Here is a 12,668-nt window from a genome sequence, read left to right on the forward strand (position 1 = left end):
TCCTGGGAAGGGCTATCTGACATTGCCCAGGTCTGCCCTTTGGAGCCAGGAACAGTGGCTGGCGGTTGGCACCTGGAGCGGGTTTCATTTTCTCTTGCAGGAGTCAATAGCCATATTTCGTTCAAATTACAGTCCTGTTCTCCAGCCTGGGATGAGATGAGACCAGACGCCCGCAGTGCACCCTCATTTACAAAAGGGTGGTCTCTGCGCAGCAGCCATGGCTGGGTCTCGACCCAGCCCGTAAATTCTGTGGTATCTCATTAAGGAGGCAGAGAGAACCGGAGAGATTAGGAGGGGGCCCCCAAGTTCTGGGCTGCTCTGAGAAATAGCTTCTTCGCACTGTGCCGCACGCGCTTTCTCGCCGTCGTTCCCCTGCGCTTGTGGGGCTGTGTGAGGTTAACCCCGTGACTCTGCTGGGGATGGCTCCTGCTGACCACTGTTGACGACAAAACAGTCTCCTGATGGGAGAGCAGAGGACCTCTCATCTGTGTTTAATTTCCAATACAAACTGCTAAGCACTGAGACTGTGGCGGAGACAAGGAATCTGGTTTTCAGATTGCCTCTATGGAAAACAAAATGTCTTAATGGTGTCATAAACTGCTTTTAACTAGTGCTTGGGGAAATTTGAACGATTGCCCTACATGGTTTGAACTTACCCCCCCAAAATTTGTGTGTTGGCATGTGCACCCCAGAATGTGGAATTGAAAGACAGGTCTTTGGGGAGGGGAATAAGTCATGAAGGTCCCTTCCTGCACTTTTGTCCCATTCTCCATGTGATGACCCAGAATTCATGTCCTCCGGTGGTATCCATCCCTGGGAACAGAGAGCAGCCCACCCCCTGCCCCCCACCAGACACCAAATCCACCAGACACCAAATCCACCAGCGTCTTTATTTTGGACGCTCCAGCTTCCAGAATGGGAGAAACACTTTTTTGTTTATAATTTCTCCAGTCGAGTGCTTATTGTTGTAGCAGCAGGAACGAATGAAGCTATATCCTAACTTTAATAACTATCCCACCAACAATTCTGTTTTTTCTGCTAAAAACATGAATTTCATCTCTTGATTTTTCTGTCTTTATTCCCTATGGTGCTACCATAGCTTGCCAGGTTGTTGTGGGAAGGTTCAAGTTTCATAGGTCATCTTTCTTTCTGTCTTTTTTCCTTTCTGTTCTTTGAGATGGGGTTTCGTGTAGCCCAGGATAATTTTGAACTTTGAATTCTCCTATCTCTGCCTCCTCAAAGTCTGGGGTTACACCATGCCGGAGATATGATATTCTCTATCTATCTATCTATCTATCTATCTATCTATCTATCTATCTATCTATCATCTACCATCTATCTATCTATCTCATATGTGTTATTTGCCTGTATTATATGCATGCGTGTGAACATATGTTCGAGTGTATGTGGCTCTTTGGGTACATGTGGAGGTCAGAGGTTGATTTGGATGTCTTCCTCTATTGCTCTCCACCCTAGTTTTTGAGACCCGAGATCTCACTGAACCCGGAGCTTGCTGTCTGGGCTATACTGACTGTCCAGCAAACTGCTGGGGCCTCTCTGTCTCCACTCCACATGCTGGGGTTACAGATGAGTGTGGCTCTGCCTGGCTTTGTCCATGTGGTAGTTTTTGTCAACTTGACATAAACTGGAGTCACCAGGGACTAGGGTACCTCCGACAATGAATTACTAGCATAGGAATTGCCTATGGGCGTGTTTGTAGGGGCATTTTCTTGCTTAATGATTGATGTGAGGGGGGTCTAACCCATGAAGGTGTCACCCCTAGGCAGGTAGTCCCAGGTTATATAAGAAAGCAAACTGAGGAAGCAGTGAAAAGAAAGTCAGTAAGTAGCATTCCTCCATGGTCTTTGTTGCCTCCAGGCTCCTGCCTCCAGGTCCTGCTTCCAGGCTCCTGCCTCCAGGCCCCTGCCCCTAGATCCTGTCTCCATGCTCCTGTCTCCAGACTCCTGCCTCCAGGTTCCTGCCTCCAGACTCCTGCCTCAGCTTTGTTAGATGATGGTCTGTAAGTTGTAAACTGAAATAAATCCTGTCCTCCCCCTAGTGGGTTTTGATTGTTCTTTTACCGCAGCAACAGAGAGCAAATTAGGCCAGCATAAATGGGGACCTGAATTCAGGTCTTCATGTTTGTGCAGCAAGGTTTTTACCCACTGAGCCCTCTCCATGACACAAGGGAAAAGCAGGCATTAGGAACTTCTTAGAAATTTAATATTAATTTTTCTATATGGCATAGTAACAATCCCCCTAGAGCACTTAGCAATCTAAATTATTAATATGCCAAGAATAAAGAAAAGTAAGTCATTTATCAAAGACATTTCTTTGGTCATCTTTGACCTGGACCTACAGGTCAATGGGGCCTTTTCTAGGCCACACACAGCTCTAAATAATGAACCAGTCCAAGCTCATCCTTAAGTCTGTGTGACTGGAATTTCTGTTAAAGCAAATGGAGCCAGCAACACTTCTCTTTAGTAAAGTTTTATTTAAAAAATTATCAACATGTGGCCATATGTCATCTTATAGGACGACATTTAGGAAGCCATTTAGAAGGAGTTTTCAAGGCATTCGCTTTAATTTCAATGGCGATCTTCAAAATGAGAAAATTCAAGGACAATGTAGTAAGTTTGACATTGTATCAAATATTACTATTACTATATTTACTAAAATTTAAAGAATCTTCCTTTATTCTGAATTTTTGTCTTTCCTATTTTATGAATTAAAATCTTCTTTTAATATAAGATGCTAGTGATGATAGATAACAAGGTTTAAGATATCCTGAGTATGAAATGAAGACTTGGCCATTCTAGTCCTCCTCTACCTTTCAACCTGTATTAGAAAACAAAACAACAGATCAAAAAGCAACAATAATCCACATCTGTCCATCTGTCTTCTTGCCCTGGTGGGAGCCACACTACACTCATCCTTACTGTTCCTTGATTTCCTGATAGCGTCTCACACTTTGCATGCACCAGATGCTCAATAAATGCTTATCTTGATGACTATGAAGCAACCTCCATTCATAATGTAAATATCTTCCAGGGAAGTGATAGGAGTCTATTTTTCATGGCAACAATGTATTTTGAGATTTGGTTATAATAGTAGCTAACCCCGTCCTCCCACCCACACACAAATAGAAAGAAGTTCCAAAGGGATGTGGAAATCTATGTTAAGTGCCCTACTGAGTGTTTTAAGTTTTGTAACAGAGTAAGAATGGCTCCCTTCTCTGAAGCATAAAACTGATACCTACAGAGGGTAGGGTACTAACCGTGGATGACACCAGCATAGAATGAGTGAGGATAATGGACATTGAGCAGAGACTCAAAAGACTTCATATTTGTGTTAGTACATCTTCATCATCATTTGATTGGACTGAGAAACACCTGGGAGATTTGCAAAACACACTTCTAGATATGTTGCTGGGGATGCCTCCAGGAATAGTTAGCTAAGAGGAAGACCTGCTCTGATTGTGACTGGCACCATTCACTAATCTGGGACCCAGATAGAGCCAACGAGGAAAGAAGGAAGAAGGGAGCCACTGCAGGAATACATCTCTCTCTCTCTCTACTTCCAGGCTCCTCCACCCTACTCATCCTCCTACCATGACATCTCACCTCAGGCCCAGAAATATGAAGTCAGCTGTCTGAAACCTCTGCAACTGTGAGCTAAAATAAGTCTTTTCTCCTTTCAAGTCTCAGGTATATGTCACAGTGAAGGAGCGATGGATACATGGCCTCAAGTTTTGGCAAGTTCACAGTGATCTATTGAGACAGCAATCTAAACCACTGTGTGCACTTAAACTCAAATGTTCTCCCTTTTGTAAATCAGAAGGTTTGGCATTCAAAGCAATGTCATTGTGTTTATCAGATGGATTTGACCCAATTGTTTTGTCAGAGTTATTAGTTTACTTTAAGCGGCCACAGGAGTCACTTCTTAAGTATAAATTATCTCATATGATATGATGCATTCAACTATGAATAGCAATGGCATTCCAATAACTTGAGAAACTCTAAGAGTTTGGGCATTATACCCAAAAAATTGGAACTGAGAGACTGCTAAATTCTTTAGTATACAAAAATTTGAAGGAAGGGATAGACTGATAGATTATAGCAGATAGATCATTCCAACACCTAAAATACTCCCATATTTTAGGAACATAGGGTCTTACACAAGTTTTAATATTGAGCCATATCCAAGCTGAAGTTATATGTCTTTTAATATCTAGTGTCTAGGATGCAAAGAACATGTACATCTAAACAAAATTATGTCCTAATTAAAAAGCAGTAAAAGATTTGAATAAACCTTGTCCCAAAGAAGTAATACAAATGCCAACAAAGATCTAAAAAGATATTCAGCATTGTTAGCTATGAGGAAATGCAAATCAAAACTACCATGAGATAATGATTTATGCCATTAATATGGCTACATTTTTTTCAATGGGAAATAAGTATTTCCAAAGATGTGGAAGGAGAAACCATCATACAATGTTAGTGGGAAGTAAAATGATGTAGCTACTTCTTTGATGGATCATGAAGTCATATGTTGGAACTATTGGTCAAACCCAAGGTTATAAAGACTTCTTCCTGTATTTTCTTCTAACACTTTTGTTATTTAATATTTCATACTATGGTGGTTTGGAAGAACATGGCCCCCAAAGGGAGCAGCACTATTAGGAATAGGTGTGACCTTGTTGGAGGAAGTGTGTCACTATGGGGGTGGGCTTTAAGGTTTCCTATGCTCAAGCTACTTCCAGTGAGATGGTGCACTTCCTGTTGCCTTTGGAGTGAGATATAAGGACTCTCAGCTCCAGTACCATGTCTGTCTGCATGTTGCCTTGCTTCCTGCCATAATGATAATGGACTAAACCTTGAAACTGTAAGCAAGCCACCCCAATTAAATGTTTTCCTTATAAAAGTTGCTGTGGTCATGGTATCTCTTCACAGCAATAGAAACCCTAACTCAAATACATACTTAGGTCTCTGATTCACGTTGAATTGATTTTCATATAAGACATCAGTGAGATATGTATAGAACTACTTTTCTCACTGGTAAGAGAATGTCCAAGTTTAATAGCACTGATTGTTGAAAATGTATTTTCTCTATTAAATTCCCTTTGTCTACCTTCATCTGAAACTTGAATGAGCGTATTTCTGTTGCACCTATGTCTGGGCTTTCTTTTTGCTCCATTAGTCTACACATCTGTTTTTTTCTCAGAAACATTACCACCTTGATCATACTACAGTCCTATAGAAGGTCTAAAAATCCAGTCAGAACATCTTTGTTTTTCTTCTCAGATTTCTTTTGGCAATTCTAGCTCTTTTTATATAAATTTTATAGTCAGCCTGTCAATGTCTAAAAAAAGATCTGGACTGATTTGGATGGGATTATATTGAATCACTGATTAATTTAGGAAGTGAGAACACCTGAAGATGACTTAGATTTTCAATTTATGAGCAGTTTCTCTGCGTTTATGGAGACCGCTATTACTTCTTTCACTAATGCCTGGTAGTTTTAGTATGAATAGATGATTTAAATACCCAACATGTGTTTTACATTTCATTTTAGTGGTAATGTGTAAGATTGTAAATTACATGTTTGAATATCACATTGGGTTTTCACAACTTTCAAAACTGTATTTCTAGGCTTGGGGTTCTTTAAAAAATAAAAATTTGGGTATGGTGATGCACTCCTTTAATCCCAGCATTCAGGAAGAAAAGATGGGCAGGTCTCTGTGAGTTCAAAGCTAGTCTGTGAGTTACACAGGCCAGCCAGGGATCCATAATGAGACCCTGAGTTTGCATTCCCAGCACTCATGTAAAAAGATAGATGCAGCAGAACACATGTGTGAACTCAGAGTTGGTGGAAGAGTGGGCAACAGGCAGAACCTTGATGCTTTCTGGACAGTCAGCACAGCTGGATTGGAGAGCTCCAGGTTTAGTGAGAGACTGTAATGGTTTGAACGAGAAATGTTCCCCATGGGCTCGTGTATTTAAACACCTGGCCCCATGGAGCGGCAGTGATGCACGCCTTTAATCTCAGCACTCAGGAGGCAGAGCCAGGTGGATCTCTGTGAGTTCGATGCCAGCCTGGGCTACAGAGCGAAATCCAGGACAAGCACCAAAACTACACAGAAAAACCCTGTCTCAAAAAACCAAAACAAACAAACAAATAAATAAATAAATAAATAAATAAATAAATAAATAAATAAACACCTGGTCCCCTGTTGGTTACACTGTTTGGGGAGATTGTAGAGTGTTTAGGTAGTGGAGCCTTGCTGGAGAAAGTAGGTTACTCAGGGCAGGCTATGAGAATTTATAACCTTGCCCCACTTCCAATTCTCTCTCTGCATCCTGTGTGTAGTGGAATTGTGGGCTCTCAGCTTCCTGTTCCCGCCACGAGGCTGGCCTGTTGCATTATGGACTCTGGTCCTCTGGAGCTGTAAGCTAAAACAAACTTTCTTTATTTGCTTTTGGTTATGGTAATTTATCACAATAATAATAATAAAAACCTGAGACAGGCCCGGCGGCAGAGACAAGCAGACGCAGGTAGGCCTGCGGCGGCGGCCCGCGGAGGTAGACGGGCCCAACGGCGGCAGCCGACAGGGACATTCAGGCCCGGCGGTAGCCGGCAGAGACATTCAGGCCCAGCAGCGGTCCACAGAGGTAGACAGGCCCGGCGGCGGAGACAAGCAGACGCAGGTAGGCCTGCGGCGGGGGCCCGTGGAGGAGGACGGGCCCAGCGGCGGCAGCCGACAGGGATATTCAGACCCGGCGGCAGCCGGCAGAGACATTCAGGCCCAGCGGCGGCCCACAGAGGTAGACAGGCCCGGCGGCGGAGACAAGCAGACGCAGGTAGGCCTGCGGCGGGGGCCCGTGGAGGTAGACGGGCCCAGCGGCGGCAGCCGACAGGGATATTCAGACCCGGCAGCAGCCGGCAGAGACATTTCAGGCCCAGCGGCGGCCCCCAGAGGCAGACAGACCCAGTGGCAGCTGACAGGGACATACAGGCCTGGCAGCGGACCGCAGAGGTAAACAGGCCCAGGGACGGAGACAAGCAGACGCAGCTTGGAACAGGGACGCCCCTAACCCCAACATCTGGGGAAGAAGCTATCTCCGTGGGTCAGAACCAGAACGAATCTGAACACTCCGTCTGAGGACAACCCAGGGCCCAGCTGCTGATCCTGTGAAACCCAACAACTTGGAGGTGTTGGTGAGACTACCCTGCTCAGCTGAAACCCATCTGGGAGAGGATTCAGATGCCTACAGTTTAAAGTCTGAAGAAACAAGATCAGCTGAGGAGTTGACAAATGAACAAAAAGTGACCTGAGAACACAGAAGAAGGCGCTACCCAGACACCAAACCAGATCACCAGAATCATAAGTATATAATTCACCGATCGAAATCAGCTGCCCCTGAAGAAATAGCCCAATAGCACCAATTTAACCAAGAACCACTACTAAACCAAGACTAAAAATTAGAACAAGAGAGGCACTCTCAGACACAGACACCACCTGCACCTCACAGAGGAAGAGATGAGTAGACGCCAGTGCAAAATTACAGGCAACAACATAAAGACCTATATGGCAACATCAGAACCTAGTGATTCTACACCTGCAAGACCTAAACATACCATGACAGAAGAAACAGAAGAAATCAACCCTAAAAATGACATTAAGAAGATGATAGAGTCCCTTAAAGAAGAAATAAAACATTCCCTCAATGAGGAAATAAAAACTTTCCTTAAAGAGGAAATGAAAAACTACCTTAAAGAGGAAATAAAAACTTTCCTTAAAGAGGAAATGAAAAACTCTCTTAAAGAGGAAATAAAAACTTCCCTTAAAGAAATGGAAGAAAAAACGAACAAAAAATGGGAAGAAATCAAAGAAAGCCAAGAAAAAGCAATTAAACAGATGAAAGAAACATTCCAAGATCTGAAAAATGAATTTGAGACAATAAAGAAAACACATGCTGAGGGAATGCTGGAAATAGAAATCCTGACAAAACGAACAGGAACTACAGAAACAAGCATAACCAACCGATTGCAAGAATGGAACAGAGAATCTCTGACACTGAAGACACGATAGAGAAAATAGATTCGTCAGTCAAAGAAAACAATAAAGACAAAAAAGTCCTAACACAAAACGTCCAGGAAATTTGGGACACCATGAAAAGACCAAACCTAAGAATAATAGGGATAGAAGAAGGAGAAGAATACCAACTCAAAGGCACAGAAAATATATTCAACAAAATCATAGAAGAAAACTTTCCTAACCTAAAGAAAGAAATACCTATGAAGATACAAGAAGCTTACAGAACACCAAATAGGCTGGATCCAAAAAAAAAAGTCCCCTCGCCACATAATAATCAAAATACTAAACACACAGAATAAAGAAAAAATATTGAGAGCTGCAAAGGAAAAGGACCAAGTAACATATAAAGGCAAACCCATCAGAATAACACCAGACTACTCAATAGAGACTATGAAAGATAGAAGATCATGGACAAACCTCATGCAGACACTAAGAGACCATGGATGCCAACCCAGACTATTATACCCAGCAAAACTCTTAATCACCATAGGCGGAGTAAACAAAATATTCCAGGATAAAACCAGATTTAATCAATACCTGTCCACAAACCCAGCCCTACAGAAAGCACTAGAAGGGAAAAATCAACCCAAAGAAGCTAAACACATCCATGAAAAATCAAGCAATAGATAATCCTACACCAATATACACCACAGAAGGACAACACAACACAACCAAAAAAATAACAGGAATTAACAATCACTGGTCATTAATATCCATCAATATCAATGGTCTCAACTCACCTATAAAAAGACACAGGCTAACAGAATGGATTAGAAAACAGGACCCATCCATATGCTGCATACAAGAAACACACCTTAACTCCAAAGACAGACACTACCTCCGAGTAAAGGGCTGGGAAAAGGTTTTCCAAGCAAATGGACCTAAGAAACAAGCTGGTGTAGCTATCCTAATATCTAATAAAATAGACTTCAAACTAAAATCAATCAAAAGAGACCAGGATGGACATTACATATTCATCACAGGAAAAATCCACCAAGATGAAGTCTCAATTCTAAACATTTATGCTCCAAATACAAAAGCACCCACATTCATAAAAGAAACACTACTAAAGTTTAAAACGCACATCAAACCCCACACATTAGTAGTGGGAGATTTTAACACACCACTCTCACCAAAAGATAGATATACCAGACTGAAACTTAACAAAGAAATAAAGGACCTAACAGATGTTATGACTCAAATGGACCTAACAGATATCTACAGAATATTCCATCCTAACACAAAAGAATATACCTTCTTCTCAGCACCCCATGGAACCTTCTCAAAAATTGACCACATGCTTGGACACAAAACAAATCTCAACAGATACAAAAAAATTGGAATAACCTCCTGTATTTTATCAGACCACCACGCCTTAAAGTTAGAACTCAATAACAACAAAAATTATAGAAAACCCACAAACTCATGGAAACTGAATAATACCCACCTGAAACATCAATGGGTCAAGGAAGAAATAAAGACAGAAATTAAAGAGTTCCTAGAATTCAATGAAAATGAAAGTACAACATACCCAAACTTATGGGACACTATGAAAGCAGTGCTAAGAGGAAAATTCATAGCTCTAAATGCACACATAAAGAAGATGGAGCAATCCCATACCAATGAATTAACAGCACAACTGAAAGCTCTAGAACAAAAAGAAACAAACTCACCCAGGAGAAATAGACGCCAGGAAATAATCAAATTAAGGGCTGAAATCAACGAAATAGAAAACAAGAGAACAATACAAAAAATCAATGAAACAAAGAGTTGGTTCTTTGAAAAAATCAACAAGATAGACAAACCACTAGCCAAATTAACCAAAAGGCAAAGAGAGAACACCCAAATTCACAAAATCAGAAATGAAAAGGGAGACATAACAACAGACAATGAGGAAATCCAGAGAATCATCAGATCATACTTCAAAAACCTGTACTCCACAAAAATGGAAAACCAGGAAGAAATGGACAATTTTCTGGATAAATACCACATACCAAAATTAAATCAAGACCAGATAAACCATTTAAATAGACCAATAACCCCTAAAGAAATAGAAACAGTCATCAAAAGTCTCCCAACTAAAAAAAGTCCAGGACCAGATGGTTTCAGTGCAGAATTCTACCAGACTTTCAAAGAAGAACTAATACCAATCCTCTTCAAAGTGTTCCACACAATAGAAACAGAAGGAACACTACCAAACTCTTTTTATGAGGCTACAATTACCCTGATACCCAAACCACACAAAGATGCAACAAAGAAAGAGAACTACAGACCAATCTCCCTCATGAACATTGATGCAAAAATACTCAACAAAATATTGGCAAACAGAATCCAAGAATACATCAAAACAATCATCCATCACAACCAAGTAGGATTCATCCCAGGGATGCAAGGATGGTTCAACATACGGAAATCAGTCAATGTAATACACCATATAAACAAACTGAAAGAAAAAAACCACATGATCATCTCCTTAGATGCTGAAAAAACCTTTGACAAAATCCAACACCCCTTCATGATAAAGGTTTTAGAAAGATCAGGAATACAAGGAACATTTCTAAACATAATAAGAGCAATTTATAGCAAGCCAACAGCAAACATCAAATTAAACGGAGAGAGACTCAAAGCAATACCACTAAATTCAGGAACAAGACAAGGCTGTCCACTCTCCCCATATTTATTCAATATAGTACTAGAAGTTCTAGCTAGAGCAATAAGACAACAAAAGGAGATCAAAGGGATACAAATTGGCAAGGAAGAAGTCAAACTTTCACTATTTGCAGATGATATGATAGTATACATAAGTGACCCCAAAAACTCTACCAGGGAACTCCTACAGCTGATAAACTCCTTCAGTAAAGTGGCAGGATACAAGATCAACTCAAAAAAATCAGTAGCCCTCCAATACACAAATGATAAAAGGGCTGAGAGAGGAGTCAGAGAAACATCACCCTTTACAATAGCCACAAATAATATAAAATACCTTGGGATAACACTAACTAACCAAGTGAAGGACCTTTTTGATGAGAACTTTAAATCTCTAAAGAAAGAAATTGAAGAAGATATCAGAAAATGGAAGGATCTCCCATGCTCATGGATAGGTAGGATTAACATAGTAAAAATGGCAATCTTACCAAAAGCAATCTACAGATTCAATGCAATCCCCATCAAAATCCCAACACAATTCTTCACATACTTGGAAAGAAAAATACTCAACTTCATATGGAAAAACAAAAGACCCAGGATAGCTAAAAGAATCCTATACGCTAAAGCAACCCTTGGAGGCATCACCATCCCGGACCTCAAACTCTACTATAGAGCTATAGTGATAAAAATAGCTTGGTACTGGTATAAAAACCGACATACGGACTAATGGAATCGAATTGAAGACCCTGACATTAATCCATGCACATATGAACACCTGGTTTTTGACAAAGGAGCCAAAACTATACAATGGAAAAAAGAAAGTATCTTCAACAAATGGTGCTGGCATAACTGGATGTCAATATGTAAAAGATTACAAATAGATCCATATCTGTCACCATGCACAAAACTCAAGTCCAAGTGGATCAAAGACCTAAACATAAATCCAGTTACACTAAACTTAATAGAAAAGAAGATAGGAAGCACTCTTGAACGCATTGGCACTGGAGACCATTTCCTAAATAAAACACCGACAGCACAGACCCTGAGCACAACAATTAATAAATGGGACCTCTCAAAACTGAGAAGCTTTTGCAGGGCAAAAGACACAGTCAATAAGACAAAAAGACACCCAATAGATTGGGAAAAGATCTTCACCAACCCCACATCTGACAGAGGATTGATCTCCACAATATATAAAGAACTCAAGAAACTAGACATCAAAGCACTGAACAGTCCAATTAAAAAATGGGCTAAAGAGCTAAACAGAGAATTCACAAAACAAGAACTACAAATGGCTGAAAGACATTTAAAGAAATGCTCAACATCCTTAATCATCAGAGAAATGCAAATCAAATCGACTCTGAGATACCACCTTACACCTGTTAGAATGGCTAAGATCAAAAACACCAATGACAACCAATGTTGGAGAGGATGTGGAGCAAAGGGAACACTCCTCCACTGTTGGTGGGAATGTAAACTTGTACAACCACTGTGGAAATCAGTATGGCAGTTTCTCAGAAAATTAGGAATCGAAGTACCTCAAGACCCAGCCATCCCACTCTTGGGCATATACCCAAAGAATGCTGATTCATACCATAAAGATACATGCTCAGCTATGTTCATAGCAGCACTATTTGTAATAGCCAGAACCTGGAAACAACCTAGATGCCCATCAACAGAAGAATGGATGAAAAAAATGTGGTACATATACACAATGGAGTACTACTCAGCAGAGAAAAACAATGAAAGCATGAAATTTGCAGGCAAATGGATGGAACTAGAAAAAATCATCCTGAGTGAGGTAACCCAAACCCAGAAAGACAGTTATGGTATGTACTCACTCATTGGTGGATTCTAGATATAAAATGAACAATCAGACCACAACCCATAGAACCATAGAGGCTATATATATAGCATGGAGGTC

This window comes from Peromyscus maniculatus, chromosome 15, assembly GCF_049852395.1.
Source record: "Peromyscus maniculatus bairdii isolate BWxNUB_F1_BW_parent chromosome 15, HU_Pman_BW_mat_3.1, whole genome shotgun sequence".
Classification (NCBI taxonomy): domain Eukaryota; kingdom Metazoa; phylum Chordata; class Mammalia; order Rodentia; family Cricetidae; genus Peromyscus; species Peromyscus maniculatus.